At 34.0% G+C, this 19743-nt stretch overlaps 15 non-coding genes across 15 annotated transcripts; all 15 read right to left on the reverse strand.

Moving 5' to 3' along the window:
- Positions 1 to 65: 65 nt before the first annotated feature.
- Positions 66 to 148, reverse strand: TRNAL-CAG (transfer RNA leucine (anticodon CAG)). Its single transcript has one exon. It is a non-coding gene; the product is annotated as a tRNA-Leu (tRNA).
- Positions 149 to 1587: 1439 nt separating this feature from the next.
- On the reverse strand, positions 1588 to 1670 carry TRNAL-CAG (transfer RNA leucine (anticodon CAG)). Its single transcript has one exon. It is a non-coding gene; the product is annotated as a tRNA-Leu (tRNA).
- A 677-nt stretch (positions 1671 to 2347) lies between these two features.
- TRNAL-CAG (transfer RNA leucine (anticodon CAG)) lies at positions 2348 to 2430 on the reverse strand. The gene has a single exon. It is a non-coding gene; the product is annotated as a tRNA-Leu (tRNA).
- Positions 2431 to 3869: 1439 nt separating this feature from the next.
- TRNAL-CAG (transfer RNA leucine (anticodon CAG)) lies at positions 3870 to 3952 on the reverse strand. Its single transcript has one exon. It is a non-coding gene; the product is annotated as a tRNA-Leu (tRNA).
- Positions 3953 to 5391: 1439 nt separating this feature from the next.
- Positions 5392 to 5474, reverse strand: TRNAL-CAG (transfer RNA leucine (anticodon CAG)). The gene has a single exon. It is a non-coding gene; the product is annotated as a tRNA-Leu (tRNA).
- Positions 5475 to 6913: 1439 nt separating this feature from the next.
- Positions 6914 to 6996, reverse strand: TRNAL-CAG (transfer RNA leucine (anticodon CAG)). Its single transcript has one exon. It is a non-coding gene; the product is annotated as a tRNA-Leu (tRNA).
- A 1439-nt stretch (positions 6997 to 8435) lies between these two features.
- TRNAL-CAG (transfer RNA leucine (anticodon CAG)) lies at positions 8436 to 8518 on the reverse strand. Its single transcript has one exon. It is a non-coding gene; the product is annotated as a tRNA-Leu (tRNA).
- Positions 8519 to 9965: 1447 nt separating this feature from the next.
- TRNAL-CAG (transfer RNA leucine (anticodon CAG)) lies at positions 9966 to 10048 on the reverse strand. Its single transcript has one exon. It is a non-coding gene; the product is annotated as a tRNA-Leu (tRNA).
- Positions 10049 to 11487: 1439 nt separating this feature from the next.
- TRNAL-CAG (transfer RNA leucine (anticodon CAG)) lies at positions 11488 to 11570 on the reverse strand. The gene has a single exon. It is a non-coding gene; the product is annotated as a tRNA-Leu (tRNA).
- A 1447-nt stretch (positions 11571 to 13017) lies between these two features.
- Positions 13018 to 13100, reverse strand: TRNAL-CAG (transfer RNA leucine (anticodon CAG)). Its single transcript has one exon. It is a non-coding gene; the product is annotated as a tRNA-Leu (tRNA).
- A 1439-nt stretch (positions 13101 to 14539) lies between these two features.
- On the reverse strand, positions 14540 to 14622 carry TRNAL-CAG (transfer RNA leucine (anticodon CAG)). Its single transcript has one exon. It is a non-coding gene; the product is annotated as a tRNA-Leu (tRNA).
- A 678-nt stretch (positions 14623 to 15300) lies between these two features.
- On the reverse strand, positions 15301 to 15383 carry TRNAL-CAG (transfer RNA leucine (anticodon CAG)). The gene has a single exon. It is a non-coding gene; the product is annotated as a tRNA-Leu (tRNA).
- A 678-nt stretch (positions 15384 to 16061) lies between these two features.
- TRNAL-CAG (transfer RNA leucine (anticodon CAG)) lies at positions 16062 to 16144 on the reverse strand. The gene has a single exon. It is a non-coding gene; the product is annotated as a tRNA-Leu (tRNA).
- A 1447-nt stretch (positions 16145 to 17591) lies between these two features.
- On the reverse strand, positions 17592 to 17674 carry TRNAL-CAG (transfer RNA leucine (anticodon CAG)). The gene has a single exon. It is a non-coding gene; the product is annotated as a tRNA-Leu (tRNA).
- Positions 17675 to 19113: 1439 nt separating this feature from the next.
- On the reverse strand, positions 19114 to 19196 carry TRNAL-CAG (transfer RNA leucine (anticodon CAG)). The gene has a single exon. It is a non-coding gene; the product is annotated as a tRNA-Leu (tRNA).
- Between the last annotated feature and the right edge of the window lie 547 nt (positions 19197 to 19743).

Here is a 19743-nt window from a genome sequence, read left to right on the forward strand (position 1 = left end):
AAGTCAATCTTTTCACAAGTAACAAGAAATAGAAACTGTAGAGCAAAGAAGAAAATGAATAACATTGTCAGAAGTGGGATTTGAACCCACGCCTCCAGAGGAGACTGCGACCTGAACGCAGCGCCTTAGACCACTCGGACATCCTGACACATGAAACCACTGTGTTTTGAAAAGATGTATATTATGAAATAACCTATCTATAGTTACAATGACAATGTTGCTATTAAAACTGTTGATTTAAAAACAAGATATGAATTGCTTTTCCATTCATTTTAAAGAGGTTTCTAGTTGGCTTTACAATAAAATTAAGTTTTGTTTTCCATGTTCAGGGTTGGAATCCAAGTGTCTAGAGTTTGTTCTCTAATGGATTTTAACTCAGCAATGAAATTAAATTTGTGAATCTTGCACAAACTGGCTACTTAATTTAGCTCATGGGTTTGATTGGATGCCATTGTAGTGGACCCCAGTGGGGTTTCTGTTTATGACCATTGGCTGAGAAGAGCAGTTTTCTTAAGCCAAAGATATGGAGCCCTCATTCTGAATTTGTGAGATATTTTATTTTGCTACCTCTGTAAATAAAGAATTGTGGATCAAATAATAAAAATAATATGATATACACATATGTGGTTGGTTTCAAGCTCTTTTATCCAGGGAGAATACAATCTGATCTTTTATTGCAACATGGGAAATAATGAAATAATTGATGCATTTTTTATGTTGTAAATTGAAAGAGATTTGCAGTGAGTGTTTGTCTAATTCAAAAGTCAATCTTTTCACAAGTAACAAGAAATAGAAACTGTAGAGCAAAGAAGAAAATGAATAACATTGTCAGAAGTGGGATTTGAACCCACGCCTCCAGAAGAGACTGCAACCTGAATGCAGCACCTTAGAACGCTCGGACATCCTGACACATAAAACCACTGCTTTTTGAAAAGATGTATATTATGAAATAACCTATCTATAGTTACAATGACAATGTTGCTATTAAAACTGTTAATTTAAAAACTAGATATGAATTGCTTTTCCATTCATTTTAAAGAGGTTTCTTGTTGGCTTTACATTAAAAGTAAGTTTTGTTTTTCATGTTCAGGGTTGGAATCCAAGTGTCTAGAGTTTGTTCTCTAATGGATTTTAACTCAGCAATGAAATGAAATTTGTGAATCTTGCACAAACTGGCTACTTAATTTAGCTCATGGGTTTGATTGGATGCCATTGTAGTGGACCCCAGTGGGGTTTCTGTTCATGACCATTGGCTGAGAAGAGCAGTTTTCTTAAGCCAAAGATATGGAGCCCTCATTCTGAATTTGTGAGATATTTTATTTTGCTACCTCTGTAAATAAAGAATTGTGGATCAAATAATAAAAATAATATGATATACACATATGTGGTTGGTTTCATGCTCTTTTATCCAGGGAGAATACAATCTGATCTTTTATTGCAACATGGGAAATAATGAAATAATTGATGCATTTTTTATGTTGTAAATTGAAAGAGATTTGCAGTGAGTGTTTGTCTAATTCTAAAGTCAATCTTTTCACAAGTAACAAGAAATAGAAACTGTAGAGCAAAGAAGAAAATGAATAACATTGTCAGAAGTGGGATTTGAACCCACGCCTCCAGAGGAGACTGCGACCTGAACGCAGCGCCTTAGACCACTCGGCCATCCTGACACATGAAACCACTGTGTTTTGAAAAGATGTATATTATGAAATAACCTATCTATAGTTACAATGACAATGTTGCTATTAAAACTGTTAATTTAAAAACTAGATATGAATTGCTTTTCCATTCATTTTAAAGAGGTTTCTAGTTGGCTTTACAATAAAATTAAGTTTTGTTTTCCAAGTTAGGGTTGGAATCCAAGTGTCTAGAGTTTGTTCTCTAATGGATTTTAACTCAGCAATGAAATTAAATTTGTGAATCTTGCACAAACTGGCTTCTTAATTTAGCTCATGGGTTTGATTGGATGCCATTGTAGTGGACCCCAGTGGGGTTTCTGTTTATGACCATTGGCTGAGAAGAGCAGTTTTCTTAAGCCAAAGATATGAAGCCCTCATTCTGAATTTGTGAGATATTTTATTTTGCTACCTCTGTAAATAAAGAATTGTGGATCAAATAATAAAAATAATATGATATACACATATGTGGTTGGTTTCAAGCTCTTTTATCCAGGGAGAATACAATCTGATCTTTTATTGCAACATGGGAAATAATGAAATAATTGATGCATTTTTTATGTTGTAAATTGAAAGAGATTTGCAGTGAGTGTTTGTCTAATTCTAAAGTCAATCTTTTCACAAGTAACAAGAAATAGAAACTGTAGAGCAAAGAAGAAAATGAATAACATTGTCAGAAGTGGGATTTGAACCCACACCTCAAGAGGAGACTGCGACCTGAACGCAGCGCCTTACACCGCTCGGCCATCCTGACACATGAAACCACTGTGTTTTGAAAAGATGTATATTATGAAATAACCTATCTATAGTTACAATGACAATGTTGCTATTAAAACTGTTAATTTAAAAACTAGATATGAATTGCTTTTCCATTCATTTTAAAGAGGTTTCTAGTTGGCTTTACAATAAAAGTAAGTTTTGTTTTCCATGTTCAGGGTTGGAATCCAAGTGTCTACAGTTTGTTCTCTAATGGATTTTAACTCAGCAATGAAATGAAATTTGTGAATCTTGCACAAACTGGTTACTTAATTTAGCTCATGGGTTTGATTGGATGCCATTGTAGTGGACCCCAGTGGGGTTTCTGTTCATGACCATTGGCTGAGAAGAGCAGTTTTCTTAAGCCAAAGATATGGAGCCCTCATTCTGAATTTGTGAGATATTTTATTTTGCTACCTCTGTAAATAAAGAATTGTGGATCAAATAATAAAAATAATATGATATACACATATGTGGTTGGTTTCATGCTCTTTTATCCAGGGAGAATACAATATGATCTTTTATTGCAACATGGGAAATAATGAAATAATTGATGCATTTTTTATGTTGTAAATTGAAAGAGATTTGCAGTGAGTGTTTGTCTAATTCTAAAGTCAATCTTTTCACAAGTAACAAGAAATAGAAACTGTAGAGCAAAAAAGAAAATGAATAACATTGCCAGAAGTGGGATTTGAACCCACGCCTCCAGAAGAGACTGCGACCTGAATGCAGCGCCTTAGAACGCTCGGACATCCTGACACATAAAACCACTGCTTTTTGAAAAGATGTATATTATGAAATAACCTATCTATAGTTACAATGACAATGTTGCTATTAAAACTGTTAATTTAAAAACTAGATATGAATTGCTTTTCCATTCATTTTAAAGAGGTTTCTTGTTGGCTTTACAATAAAAGTAAGTTTTGTTTTCCATGTTCAGGGTTGGAATCCAAGTGTCTAGAGTTTGTTCTCTAATGGATTTTAACTCAGCAATGAAATGAAATTTGTGAATCTTGCACAAACTGGCTACTTAATTTAGCTCATGGGTTTGATTGGATGCCATTGTAGTGGACCCCAGTGGGGTTTCTGTTTATGACCATTGGCTGAGAAGAGCAGTTTTCTTAAGCCAAAGATATGGAGCCCTCATTCTGAATTTGTGAGATATTTTATTTTGCTACCTCTGTAAATAAAGAATTGTGGATCAAATAATAAAAATAATATGATATACACATATGTGGTTGGTTTCAAGCTCTTTTATCCAGGGAGAATACAATCTGATCTTTTATTGCAACATGGGAAATAATGAAATAATTGATGCATTTTTTATGTTGTAAATTGAAAGAGATTTGCAGTGAGTGTTTGTCTAATTCTAAAGTCAATCTTTTCACAAGTAACAAGAAATAGAAACTGTAGAGCAAAGAAGAAAATGAATAACATTGTCAGAAGTGGGATTTGAACCCACACCTCCAGAGGAGACTGCGACCTGAACGCAGCGCCTTACACCGCTCGGCCATCCTGACACATGAAACCACTGTGTTTTGAAAAGATGTATATTATGAAATAACCTATCTATAGTTACAATGACAATGTTGCTATTAAAACTGTTAATTTAAAAACTAGATATGAATTGCTTTTCCATTCATTTTAAAGAGGTTTCTAGTTGGCTTTACAATAAAAGTAAGTTTTGTTTTCCATGTTCAGGGTTGGAATCCAAGTGTCTACAGTTTGTTCTCTAATGGATTTTAACTCAGCAATGAAATGAAATTTGAGAATCTTGCACAAACTGGTTACTTAATTTAGCTCATGGGTTTGATTGGATGCCATTGTAGTGGACCCCAGTGGGGTTTCTGTTCATGACCATTGGCTGAGAAGAGCAGTTTTCTTAAGCCAAAGAAATGGAGCCCTCATTCTGAATTTGTGAGATATTTTATTTTGCTACCTCTGTAAATAAAGAATTGTGGATCAAATAATAAAAATAATATGATATACACATATGTGGTTGGTTTCATGCTCTTTTATCCAGGGAGAATACAATATGATCTTTTATTGCAACATGGGAAATAATGAAATAATTGATGCATTTTTTATGTTGTAAATTGAAAGAGATTTGCAGTGAGTGTTTGTCTAATTCTAAAGTCAATCTTTTCACAAGTAACAAGAAATAGAAACTGTAGAGCAAAAAAGAAAATGAATAACATTGCCAGAAGTGGGATTTGAACCCACGCCTCCAGAAGAGACTGCGACCTGAATGCAGCGCCTTAGAACGCTCGGACATCCTGACACATAAAACCACTGCTTTTTGAAAAGATGTATATTATGAAATAACCTATCTATAGTTACAATGACAATGTTGCTATTAAAACTGTTAATTTAAAAACTAGATATGAATTGCTTTTCCATTCATTTTAAAGAGGTTTCTTGTTGGCTTTACAATAAAAGTAAGTTTTGTTTTCCATGTTCAGGGTTGGAATCCAAGTGTCTAGAGTTTGTTCTCTAATGGATTTTAACTCAGCAATGAAATGAAATTTGTGAATCTTGCACAAACTGGCTACTTAATTTAGCTCATGGGTTTGATTGGATGCCATTGTAGTGGACCCCAGTGGGGTTTCTGTTTATGACCATTGGCTGAGAAGAGCAGTTTTCTTAAGCCAAAGATATGGAGCCCTCATTCTGAATTTGTGAGATATTTTATTTTGCTACCTCTGTAAATAAAGAATTGTGGATCAAATAATAAAAATAATATGATATACACATATGTGGTTGGTTTCAAGCTCTTTTATCCAGGGAGAATACAATCTGATCTTTTATTGCAACATGGGAAATAATGAAATAATTGATGCATTTTTTATGTTGTAAATTGAAAGAGATTTGCAGTGAGTGTTTGTCTAATTCTAAAGTCAATCTTTTCACAAGTAACAAGAAATAGAAACTGTAGAGCAAAGAAGAAAATGAATAACATTGTCAGAAGTGGGATTTGAACCCACACCTCCAGAGGAGACTGCGACCTGAACGCAGCGCCTTACACCGCTCGGCCATCCTGACACATGAAACCACTGTGTTTTGAAAAGATGTATATTATGAAATAACCTATCTATAGTTACAATGACAATGTTGCTATTAAAACTGTTAATTTAAAAACTAGATATGAATTGCTTTTCCATTCATTTTAAAGAGGTTTCTAGTTGGCTTTACAATAAAAGTAAGTTTTGTTTTCCATGTTCAGGGTTGGAATCCAAGTGTCTAGAGTTTGTTCTCTAATGGATTTTAACTCAGCAATGAAATGAAATTTGTGAATCTTGCACAAACTGGTTACTTAATTTAGCTCATGGGTTTGATTGGATGCCATTGTAGTGGACCCCAGTGGGGTTTCTGTTCATGACCATTGGCTGAGAAGAGCAGTTTTCTTAAGCCAAAGATATGGAGCCCTCATTCTGAATTTGTGAGATATTTTATTTTGCTACCTCTGTAAATAAAGAATTGTGGATCAAATAATAAAAATAATATGATATACACATATGTGGTTGGTTTCATGCTCTTTTATCCAGGGAGAATACAATATGATCTTTTATTGCAACATGGGAAATAATGAAATAATTGATGCATTTTTTATGTTGTAAATTGAAAGAGATTTGCAGTGAGTGTTTGTCTAATTCTAAAGTCAATCTTTTCACAAGTAACAAGAAATAGAAACTGTAGAGCAAAAAAGAAAATGAATAACATTGCCAGAAGTGGGATTTGAACCCACGCCTCCAGAAGAGACTGCGACCTGAATGCAGCGCCTTAGAACGCTCGGACATCCTGACACATAAAACCACTGCTTTTTGAAAAGATGTATATTATGAAATAACCTATCTATAGTTACAATGACAATGTTGCTATTAAAACTGTTAATTTAAAAACTAGATATGAATTGCTTTTCCATTCATTTTAAAGAGGTTTCTTGTTGGCTTTACAATAAAAGTAAGTTTTGTTTTCCATGTTCAGGGTTGGAATCCAAGTGTCTAGAGTTTGTTCTCTAATGGATTTTAACTCAGCAATGAAATGAAATTTGTGAATCTTGCACAAACTGGCTACTTAATTTAGCTCATGGGTTTGATTGGATGCCATTGTAGTGGACCCCAGTGGGGTTTCTGTTCATGACCATTGGCTGAGAAGAGCAGTTTTCTTAAGCCAAAGATATGGAGCCCTCATTCTGAATTTGTGAGATATTTTATTTTGCTACCTCTGTAAATAAAGAATTGTGGATCAAATAATAAAAATAATATGATATACACATATGTGGTTGGTTTCATGCTCTTTTATCCAGGGAGAATACAATCTGATCTTTTATTGCAACATGGGAAATAATGAAATAATTGATGCATTTTTTATGTTGTAAATTGAAAGAGATTTGCAGTGAGTGTTTGTCTAATTCTAAAGTCAATCTTTTCACAAGTAACAAGAAATAGAAACTGTAGAGCAAAGAAGAAAATGAATAACATTGTCAGAAGTGGGATTTGAACCCACGCCTCCAGAGGAGACTGCGACCTGAACGCAGCGCCTTAGACCGCTCGGCCATCCTGACACATGAAACCACTGTGTTTTGAAAAGATGTATATTATGAAATAACCTATCTATAGTTACAATGACAATGTTGCTATTAAAACTGTTAATTTAAAAACTAGATATGAATTGCTTTTCCATTCATTTTAAAGAGGTTTCTAGTTGGCTTTACAATAAAATTAAGTTTTGTTTTCCATGTTCAGGGTTGGAATCCAAGTGTCTAGAGTTTGTTCTCTAATGGATTTTAACTCAGCAATGAAATTAAATTTGTGAATCTTGCACAAACTGGCTACTTAATTTAGCTCATGGGTTTGATTGGATGCCATTGTAGTGGACCCCAGTGGGGTTTCTGTTTATGACCATTGGCTGAGAAGAGCAGTTTTCTTAAGCCAAAGATATGGAGCCCTCATTCTGAATTTGTGAGATATTTTATTTTGCTACCTCTGTAAATAAAGAATTGTGGATCAAATAATAAAAATAATATGATATACACATATGTGGTTGGTTTCAAGCTCTTTTATCCAGGGAGAATACAATCTGATCTTTTCTTGCAACATGGGAAATAATGAAATAATTGATGCATTTTTTATGTTGTAAATTGAAAGAGATTTGCAGTGAGTGTTTGTCTAATTCTAAAGTCAATCTTTTCACAAGTAACAAGAAATAGAAACTGTAGAGCAAAGAAGAAAATGAATAACATTGTCAGAAGTGGGATTTGAACCCACGCCTCCAGAAGAGACTGCGACCTGAATGCAGCGCCTTAGAACGCTCGGACATCCTGACACATAAAACCACTGCTTTTTGAAAAGATGTATATTATGAAATAACCTATCTATAGTTACAATGACAATGTTGCTATTAAAACTGTTAATTTAAAAACTAGATATGAATTGCTTTTCCATTCATTTTAAAGAGGTTTCTTGTTGGCTTTACAATAAAAGTAAGTTTTGTTTTCCATGTTCAGGGTTGGAATCCAAGTGTCTAGAGTTTGTTCTCTAATGGATTTTAACTCAGCAATGAAATGAAATTTGTGAATCTTGCACAAACTGGCTACTTAATTTAGCTCATGGGTTTGATTGGATGCCATTGTAGTGGACCCCAGTGGGGTTTCTGTTCATGACCATTGGCTGAGAAGAGCAGTTTTCTTAAGCCAAAGATATGGAGCCCTCATTCTGAATTTGTGAGATATTTTATTTTGCTACCTCTGTAAATAAAGAATTGTGGATCAAATAATAAAAATAATATGATATACACATATGTGGTTGGTTTCATGCTTTTTTATCCAGGGAGAATACAATCTGATCTTTTATTGCAACATGGGAAATAATGAAATAATTGATGCATTTTTTATGTTGTAAATTGAAAGAGATTTGCAGTGAGTGTTTGTCTAATTCTAAAGTCAATCTTTTCACAAGTAACAAGAAATAGAAACTGTAGAGCAAAGAAGAAAATGAATAACATTGTCAGAAGTGGGATTTGAACCCACGCCTCCAGAGGAGACTGCGACCTGAACGCAGCGCATTAGACCGCTCGGCCATCCTGACACGTGAAACCACTGTGTTTTGAAAAGATGTATATTATGAAATAACCTATCTATAGTTACAATGACAATGTTGCTATTAAAACTGTTAATTTAAAAACTAGATATGAATTGCTTTTCCATTCATTTTAAAGAGGTTTCTAGTTGGCTTTACAATAAAATTAAGTTTTGTTTTCCATGTTCAGGGTTGGAATCCAAGTGTCTAGAGTTTGTTCTCTAATGGATTTTAACTCAGCAATGAAATTAAATTTGTGAATCTTCCACAAACTGGCTACTTAATTTAGCTCATGGGTTTGATTGGATGCCATTGTAGTGGACCCCAGTGGGGTTTCTGTTTATGACCATTGGCTGAGAAGAGCAGTTTTCTTAAGCCAAAGATATGGAGCCCTCATTCTGAATTTGTGAGATATTTTATTTTGCTACCTCTGCAAATAAAGAATTGTGGATCAAATAATAAAAATAATATGATATACACATATGTGGTTGGTTTCAAGCTCTTTTATCCAGGGAGAATACAATCTGATCTTTTATTGCAACATGGGAAATAATGAAATAATTGATGCATTTTTTATGTTGTAAATTGAAAGAGATTTGCAGTGAGTGTTTGTCTAATTCTAAAGTCAATCTTTTCACAAGTAACAAGAAATAGAAACTGTAGAGCAAAGAAGAAAATGAATAACATTGTCAGAAGTGGGATTTGAACCCACGCCTCCAGAAGAGACTGCAACCTGAATGCAGCGCCTTAGAATGCTCGGACATCCTGACACATAAAACCACTGCTTTTTGAAAAGATGTATATTATGAAATAACCTATCTATAGTTACAATGACAATGTTGCTATTAAAACTGTTAATTTAAAAACTAGATATGAATTGCTTTTCCATTCATTTTAAAGAGGTTTCTTGTTGGCTTTACAATAAAAGTAAGTTTTGTTTTCCATGTTCAGGGTTGGAATCCAAGTGTCTAGAGTTTGTTCTCTAATGGATTTTAACTCAGCAATGAAATGAAATTTGTGAATCTTGCACAAACTGGCTACTTAATTTAGCTCATGGGTTTGATTAGATGCCATTGTAGTGGACCCCAGTGGGGTTTCTGTTCATGACCATTGGCTGATTGGCTGAGAAGAGCAGTTTTCTTAAGCCAAAGATATGGAGCCCTCATTCTGAATTTGTGAGATATTTTATTTTGCTACCTCTGTAAATAAAGAATTGTGGATCAAATAATAAAAATAATATGATATACACATATGTGGTTGGTTTCATGCTTTTTTATCCAGGGAGAATACAATCTGATCTTTTATTGCAACATGGGAAATAATGAAATAATTGATGCATTTTTTATGTTGTAAATTGAAAGAGATTTGCAGTGAGTGTTTGTCTAATTCTAAAGTCAATCTTTTCACAAGTAACAAGAAATAGAAACTGTAGAGCAAAGAAGAAAATGAATAACATTGTCAGAAGTGGGATTTGAACCCACGCCTCCAGAGGAGACTGCGACCTGAACGCAGCGCCTTAGACCGCTCGGCCATCCTGACACATGAAACCACTGTGTTTTGAAAAGATGTATATTATGAAATAACCTATCTATAGTTACAATGACAATGTTGCTATTAAAACTGTTAATTTAAAAACTAGATATGAATTGCTTTTCCATTCATTTTAAAGAGGTTTCTAGTTGGCTTTACAATAAAATTAAGTTTTGTTTTCCATGTTCAGGGTTGGAATTCAAGTGTCTAGAGTTTGTTCTCTAATGGATTTTAACTCAGCAATGAAATTAAATTTGTGAATCTTGCACAAACTGGCTACTTAATTTAGCTCATGGGTTTGATTGGATGCCATTGTAGTGGACCCCAGTGGGGTTTCTGTTTATGACCATTGGCTGAGAAGAGCAGTTTTCTTAAGCCAAAGATATGGAGCCCTCATTCTGAATTTGTGAGATATTTTATTTTGCTACCTCTGTAAATAAAGAATTGTGGATCAAATAATAAAAATAATATGATATACACATATGTGGTTGGTTTCAAGCTCTTTTATCCAGGGAGAATACAATCTGATCTTTTCTTGCAACATGGGAAATAATGAAATAATTGATGCATTTTTTATGTTGTAAATTGAAAGAGATTTGCAGTGAGTGTTTGTCTAATTCTAAAGTCAATCTTTTCACAAGTAACAAGAAATAGAAACTGTAGAGCAAAGAAGAAAATGAATAACATTGTCAGAAGTGGGATTTGAACCCACGCCTCCAGAAGAGACTGCGACCTGAATGCAGCGCCTTAGAACGCTCGGACATCCTGACACATAAAACCACTGCTTTTTGAAAAGATGTATATTATGAAATAACCTATCTATAGTTACAATGACAATGTTGCTATTAAAACTGTTAATTTAAAAACTAGATATGAATTGCTTTTCCATTCATTTTAAAGAGGTTTCTTGTTGGCTTTACAATAAAAGTAAGTTTTGTTTTCCATGTTCAGGGTTGGAATCCAAGTGTCTAGAGTTTGTTCTCTAATGGATTTTAACTCAGCAATGAAATGAAATTTGTGAATCTTGCACAAACTGGCTACTTAATTTAGCTCATGAGTTTGATTGGATGCCATTGTAGTGGACCCCAGTGGGGTTTCTGTTCATGACCATTGGCTGAGAAGAGCAGTTTTCTTAAGCCAAAGATATGGAGCCCTCATTCTGAATTTGTGAGATATTTTATTTTGCTACCTCTGTAAATAAAGAATTGTGGATCAAATAATAAAAATAATATGATATACACATATGTGGTTGGTTTCATGCTTTTTTATCCAGGGAGAATACAATCTGATCTTTTATTGCAACATGGGAAATAATGAAATAATTGATGCATTTTTTATGTTGTAAATTGAAAGAGATTTGCAGTGAGTGTTTGTCTAATTCTAAAGTCAATCTTTTCACAAGTAACAAGAAATAGAAACTGTAGAGCAAAGAAGAAAATGAATAACATTGTCAGAAGTGGGATTTGAACCCACGCCTCCAGAGGAGACTGCGACCTGAACGCAGCGCCTTAGACCGCTCGGCCATCCTGACACATGAAACCACTGTGTTTTGAAAAGATGTATATTATGAAATAACCTATCTATAGTTACAATGACAATGTTGCTATTAAAACTGTTAATTTAAAAACTAGATATGAATTGCTTTTCCATTCATTTTAAAGAGGTTTCTAGTTGGCTTTACAATAAAATTAAGTTTTGTTTTCCATGTTCAGGGTTGGAATCCAAGTGTCTAGAGTTTGTTCTCTAATGGATTTTAACTCAGCAATGAAATGAAATTTGTGAATCTTGCACAAACTGGCTACTTAATTTAGCTCATGGGTTTGATTGGATGCCATTGTAGTGGACCCCAGTGGGGTTTCTGTTTATGACCATTGGCTGAGAAGAGCAGTTTTCTTAAGCCAAAGATATGGAGCCCTCATTCTGAATTTGTGAGATATTTTATTTTGCTACCTCTGCAAATAAAGAATTGTGGATCAAATAATAAAAATAATATGATATACACATATGTGGTTGGTTTCAAGCTCTTTTATCCAGGGAGAATACAATCTGATCTTTTATTGCAACATGGGAAATAATGAAATAATTGATGCATTTTTTATGTTGTAAATTGAAAGAGATTTGCAGTGAGTGTTTGTCTAATTCTAAAGTCAATCTTTTCACAAGTAACAAGAAATAGAAACTGTAGAGCAAAGAAGAAAATGAATAACATTGTCAGAAGTGGGATTTGAACCCACGCCTCCAGAAGAGACTGCAACCTGAATGCAGCGCCTTAGAATGCTCGGACATCCTGACACATAAAACCACTGCTTTTTGAAAAGATGTATATTATGAAATAACCTATCTATAGTTACAATGACAATGTTGCTATTAAAACTGTTAATTTAAAAACTAGATATGAATTGCTTTTCCATTCATTTTAAAGAGGTTTCTTGTTGGCTTTACAATAAAAGTAAGTTTTGTTTTCCATGTTCAGGGTTGGAATCCAAGTGTCTAGAGTTTGTTCTCTAATGGATTTTAACTCAGCAATGAAATGAAATTTGTGAATCTTGCACAAACTGGCTACTTAATTTAGCTCATGGGTTTGATTGGATGCCATTGTAGTGGACCCCAGTGGGGTTTCTGTTCATGACCATTGGCTGATTGGCTGAGAAGAGCAGTTTTCTTAAGCCAAAGATATGGAGCCCTCATTCTGAATTTGTGAGATATTTTATTTTGCTACCTCTGTAAATAAAGAATTGTGGATCAAATAATAAAAATAATATGATATTCACATATGTGGTTGGTTTCATGCTTTTTTATCCAGGGAGAATACAATCTGATCTTTTATTGCAACATGGGAAATAATGAAATAATTGATGCATTTTTTATGTTGTAAATTGAAAGAGATTTGCAGTGAGTGTTTGTCTAATTCTAAAGTCAATCTTTTCACAAGTAACAAGAAATAGAAACTGTAGAGCAAAGAAGAAAATGAATAACATTGTCAGAAGTGGGATTTGAACCCACGCCTCCAGAGGAGACTGCGACCTGAACGCAGCGCCTTAGACCGCTCGGCCATCCTGACACATGAAACCACTGTGTTTTGAAAAGATGTATATTATGAAATAACCTATCTATAGTTACAATGACAATGTTGCTATTAAAACTGTTAATTTAAAAACTAGATATGAATTGCTTTTCCATTCATTTTAAAGAGGTTTCTAGTTGGCTTTACAATAAAATTAAGTTTTGTTTTCCATGTTCAGGGTTGGAATCCAAGTGTCTAGAGTTTGTTCTCTAATGGATTTTAACTCAGCAATGAAATTAAATTTGTGAATCTTCCACAAACTGGCTACTTAATTTAGCTCATGGGTTTGATTGGATGCCATTGTAGTGGACCCCAGTGGGGTTTCTGTTTATGACCATTGGCTGAGAAGAGCAGTTTTCTTAAGCCAAAGATATGGAGCCCTCATTCTGAATTTGTGAGATATTTTATTTTGCTACCTCTGTAAATAAAGAATTGTTGATCAAATAATAAAAATAATATGATATACACATATGTGGTTGGTTTCAAGCTCTTTTATCCAGGGAGAATACAATCTGATCTTTTATTGCAACATGGGAAATAATGAAATAATTGATGCATTTTTTATGTTGTAAATTGAAAGAGATTTGCAGTGAGTGTTTTTCTAATTCTAAAGTCAATCTTTTCACAAGTAACAAGAAATAGAAACTGTAGAGCAAAGAAGAAAATGAATAACATTGTCAGAAGTGGGATTTGAACCCACGCCTCCAGAAGAGACTGCGACCTGAATGCAGCGCCTTAGAATGCTCGGACATCCTGACACATAAAACCACTGCTTTTTGAAAAGATGTATATTATGAAATAACCTATCTATAGTTACAATGACAATGTTGCTATTAAAACTGTTAATTTAAAAACTAGATATGAATTGCTTTTCCATTCATTTTAAAGAGGTTTCTTGTTGGCTTTACAATAAAAGTAAGTTTTGTTTTCCATGTTCAGGGTTGGAATCCAAGTGTCTAGAGTTTGTTCTCTAATGGATTTTAACTCAGCAATGAAATGAAATTTGTGAATCTTGCACAGACTGGCTACTTAATTTAGCTCATGGGTTTGATTGGATGCCATTGTAGTGGACCCCAGTGGGGTTTCTGTTCATGACCATTGGCTGAGAAGAGCAGTTTTCTTAAGCCAAAGATATGGAGCCCTCATTCTGAATTTGTGAGATATTTTATTTTGCTACCTCTGTAAATAAAGAATTGTGGATCAAATAATAAAAATAATATGATATACACATATGTGGTTGGTTTCATGCTTTTTTATCCAGGGAGAATACAATCTGATCTTGTATTGCAACATGGGAAATAATGAAATAATTGATGCATTTTTTATGTTGTAAATTGAAAGAGATTTGCAGTGAGTGTTTTTCTAATTCTAAAGTCAATCTTTTCACAAGTAACAAGAAATAGAAACTGTAGAGCAAAGAAGAAAATGAATAACATTGTCAGAAGTGGGATTTGAACCCACGCCTCCAGAGGAGACTGCGACCTGAACGCAGCGCCTTAGACCGCTCGGCCATCCTGACACATGAAACCACTGTGTTTTGAAAAGATGTATATTATGAAATAACCTATCTATAGTTACAATGACAATGTTGCTATTAAAACTGTTAATTTAAAAACTAGATATGAATTGCTTTTCCATTCATTTTAAAGAGGTTTCTAGTTGGCTTTACAATAAAATTAAGTTTTGTTTTCCATGTTCAGGGTTGGAATCCAAGTGTCTAGAGTTTGTTCTCTAATGGATTTTAACTCAGCAATGAAATTAAATTTGTGAATCTTCCACAAACTGGCTACTTAATTTAGCTCATGGGTTTGATTGGATGCCATTGTAGTGGACCCCAGTGGGGTTTCTGTTTATGACCATTGGCTGAGAAGAGCAGTTTTCTTAAGCCAAAGATATGGAGCCCTCATTCTGAATTTGTGAGATATTTTATTTTGCTACCTCTGTAAATAAAGAATTGTGGATCAAATAATAAAAATAATATGATATACACATATGTGGTTGGTTTCAAGCTCTTTTATCCAGGGAGAATACAATCTGATCTTTTATTGCAACATGGGAAATAATGAAATAATTGATGCATTTTTTATGTTGTAAATTGAAAGAGATTTGCAGTGAGTGTTTGTCTAATTCTAAAGTCAATCTTTTCACAAGTAACAAGAAATAGAAACTGTAGAGCAAAGAAGAAAATGAATAACATTGTCAGAAGTGGGATTTGAACCCACGCCTCCAGAGGAGACTGCGACCTGAACGCAGCGCCTTAGACCGCTCGGCCATCCTGACACATGAAACCACTGTGTTTTGAAAAGATGTATATTATGAAATAACCTATCTATAGTTACAATGACAATGTTGCTATTAAAACTGTTAATTTAAAAACTAGATATGAATTGCTTTTCCATTCATTTTAAAGAGGTTTCTAGTTGGCTTTACAATAAAATTAAGTTTTGTTTTCCATGTTCAGGGTTGGAATCCAAGTGTCTAGAGTTTGTTCTCTAATGGATTTTAACTCAGCAATGAAATGAAATTTGTGAATCTTGCACAAACTGGCTACTTAATTTAGCTCATGGGTTTGATTGGATGCCATTGTAGTGGACCCCAGTGGGGTTTCTGTTTATGACCATTGGCTGAGAAGAGCAGTTTTCTTAAGCCAAAGATATGGAGCCCTCATTCTGAATTTGTGAGATATTTTATTTTGCTACCTCTGCAAATAAAGAATTGTGGATCAAATAATAAAAATAATATGATATACACATATGTGGTTGGTTTCAAGCTCTTTTATCCAGGGAGAATACAATCTGATCTTTTATTGCAACATGGGAAATAATGAAATAATTGATGCATTTTTTATGTTGTAAATTGAAAGAGATTTGCAGTGAGTGTTTGTCTAATTCTAAAGTCAATCTTTTCACAAGTAACAAGAAATAGAAACTGTAGAGCAAAGAAGAAAATGAATAACATTGTCAGAAGTGGGATTTGAACCCACGCCTCCAGAGGAGACTGCGACCTGAACGCAGCGCCTTAGACCGCTCGGCCATCCTGACACATGAAACCACTGTGTTTTGAAAAGATGTATATTATGAAATAACCTATCTATAGTTACAATGACAATGTTGCTATTAAAACTGTTAATTTAAAAACTAGATATGAATTGCTTTTCCATTCATTTTAAAGAGGTTTCTAGTTGGCTTTACAATAAAATTAAGTTTTGTTTTCCATGTTCAGGGTTGGAATCCAAGTGTCTAGAGTTTGTTCTCTAATGGATTTTAACTCAGCAATGAAATGAAATTTGTGAATCTTGCACAAACTGGCTACTTAATTTAGCTCATGGGTTTGATTGGATGCCATTGTAGTGGACCCCAGTGGGGTTTCTGTTTATGACCATTGGCTGAGAAGAGCAGTTTTCTTAAGCCAAAGATATGGAGCCCTCATTCTGAATTTGTGAGATATTTTATTTTGCTACCTCTGCAAATAAAGAATTGTGGATCAAATAATAAAAATAATATGATATACACATATGTGGTTGGTTTCAAGCTCTTTTATCCAGGGAGAATACAATCTGATCTTTTATTGCAACATGGGAAATAATGAAATAATTGATGCATTTTTTATGTTGTAAATTGAAAGAGATTTGCAGTGAGTGTTTGTCTAATTCTAAAGTCAATCTTTTCACAAGTAACAAGAAATAGAAACTGTAGAGCAAAGAAGAAAATGAATAACATTGTCAGAAGTGGGATTTGAACCCACGCCTCCAGAAGAGACTGCAACCTGAATGCAGCGCCTTAGAATGCTCGGACATCCTGACACATAAAACCACTGCTTTTTGAAAAGATGTATATTATGAAATAACCTATCTATAGTTACAATGACAATGTTGCTATTAAAACTGTTAATTTAAAAACTAGATATGAATTGCTTTTCCATTCATTTTAAAGAGGTTTCTTGTTGGCTTTACAATAAAAGTAAGTTTTGTTTTCCATGTTCAGGGTTGGAATCCAAGTGTCTAGAGTTTGTTCTCTAATGGATTTTAACTCAGCAATGAAATGAAATTTGTGAATCTTGCACAAACTGGCTACTTAATTTAGCTCATGGGTTTGATTGGATGCCATTGTAGTGGACCCCAGTGGGGTTTCTGTTCATGACCATTGGCTGATTGGCTGAGAAGAGCAGTTTTCTTAAGCCAAAGATATGGAGCCCTCATTCTGAATTTGTGAGATATTTTATTTTGCTACCTCTGTAAATAAAGAATTGTGGATCAAATAATAAAAATAATATGATATTCACATATGTGGTTGGTTTCATGCTTTTTTATCCAGGGAGAATACAATCTGATCTTTTATTGCAACATGGGAAATAATGAAATAATTGATGCATTTTTTATGTTGTAAATTGAAAGAGATTTGCAGTGAGTGTTTGTCTAATTCTAAAGTCAATCTTTTCACAAGTAACAAGAAATAGAAACTGTAGAGCAAAGAAGAAAATGAATAACATTGTCAGAAGTGGGATTTGAACCCACGCCTCCAGAGGAGACTGCGACCTGAACGCAGCGCCTTAGACCGCTCGGCCATCCTGACACATGAAACCACTGTGTTTTGAAAAGATGTATATTATGAAATAACCTATCTATAGTTACAATGACAATGTTGCTATTAAAACTGTTAATTTAAAAACTAGATATGAATTGCTTTTCCATTCATTTTAAAGAGGTTTCTAGTTGGCTTTACAATAAAATTAAGTTTTGTTTTCCATGTTCAGGGTTGGAATCCAAGTGTCTAGAGTTTGTTCTCTAATGGATTTTAACTCAGCAATGAAATTAAATTTGTGAATCTTCCACAAACTGGCTACTTAATTTAGCTCATGGGTTTGATTGGATGCCATTGTAGTGGACCCCAGTGGGGTTTCTGTTTATGACCATTGGCTGAGAAGAGCAGTTTTCTTAAGCCAAAGATATGGAGCCCTCATTCTGAATTTGTGAGATATTTTATTTTGCTACCTCTGTAAATAAAGAATTGTTGATCAAATAATAAAAATAATATGATATACACATATGTGGTTGGTTTCAAGCTCTTTTATCCAGGGAGAATACAATCTGATCTTTTATTGCAACATGGGAAATAATGAAATAATTGATGCATTTTTTATGTTGTAAATTGAAAGAGATTTGCAGTGAGTGTTTTTCTAATTCTAAAGTCAATCTTTTCACAAGTAACAAGAAATAGAAACTGTAGAGCAAAGAAGAAAATGAATAACATTGTCAGAAGTGGGATTTGAACCCACGCCTCCAGAAGAGACTGCGACCTGAATGCAGCGCCTTAGAATGCTCGGACATCCTGACACATAAAACCACTGCTTTTTGAAAAGATGTATATTATGAAATAACCTATCTATAGTTACAATGACAATGTTGCTATTAAAACTGTTAATTTAAAAACTAGATATGAATTGCTTTTCCATTCATTTTAAAGAGGTTTCTTGTTGGCTTTACAATAAAAGTAAGTTTTGTTTTCCATGTTCAGGGTTGGAATCCAAGTGTCTAGAGTTTGTTCTCTAATGGATTTTAACTCAGCAATGAAATGAAATTTGTGAATCTTGCACAGACTGGCTACTTAATTTAGCTCATGGGTTTGATTGGATGCCATTGTAGTGGACCCCAGTGGGGTTTCTGTTCATGACCATTGGCTGAGAAGAGCAGTTTTCTTAAGCCAAAGATATGGAGCCCTCATTCTGAATTTGTGAGATATTTTATTTTGCTACCTCTGTAAATAAAGAATTGTGGATCAAATAATAAAAATAATATGATATACACATATGTGGTTGGTTTCATGCTTTTTTATCCAGGGAGAATACAATCTGATCTTGTATTGCAACATGGGAAATAATGAAATAATTGATGCATTTTTTATGTTGTAAATTGAAAGAGATTTGCAGTGAGTGTTTTTCTAATTCTAAAGTCAATCTTTTCACAAGTAACAAGAAATAGAAACTGTAGAGCAAAGAAGAAAATGAATAACATTGTCAGAAGTGGGATTTGAACCCACGCCTCCAGAGGAGACTGCGACCTGAACGCAGCGCCTTAGACCGCTCGGCCATCCTGACACATGAAACCACTGTGTTTTGAAAAGATGTATATTATGAAATAACCTATCTATAGTTACAATGACAATGTTGCTATTAAAACTGTTAATTTAAAAACTAGATATGAATTGCTTTTCCATTCATTTTAAAGAGGTTTCTAGTTGGCTTTACAATAAAATTAAGTTTTGTTTTCCATGTTCAGGGTTGGAATCCAAGTGTCTAGAGTTTGTTCTCTAATGGATTTTAACTCAGCAATGAAATTAAATTTGTGAATCTTCCACAAACTGGCTACTTAATTTAGCTCATGGGTTTGATTGGATGCCATTGTAGTGGACCCCAGTGGGGTTTCTGTTTATGACCATTGGCTGAGAAGAGCAGTTTTCTTAAGCCAAAGATATGGAGCCCTCATTCTGAATTTGTGAGATATTTTATTTTGCTACCTCTGTAAATAAAGAATTGTGGATCAAATAATAAAAATAATATGATATACACATATGTGGTTGGTTTCAAGCTCTTTTATCCAGGGAGAATACAATCTGATCTTTTATTGCAACATGGGAAATAATGA

The sequence above is a fragment of the Pseudophryne corroboree genome, unplaced genomic scaffold (assembly GCF_028390025.1).
Source record: "Pseudophryne corroboree isolate aPseCor3 unplaced genomic scaffold, aPseCor3.hap2 scaffold_1575, whole genome shotgun sequence".
In the NCBI taxonomy this organism is placed as follows: domain Eukaryota; kingdom Metazoa; phylum Chordata; class Amphibia; order Anura; family Myobatrachidae; genus Pseudophryne; species Pseudophryne corroboree.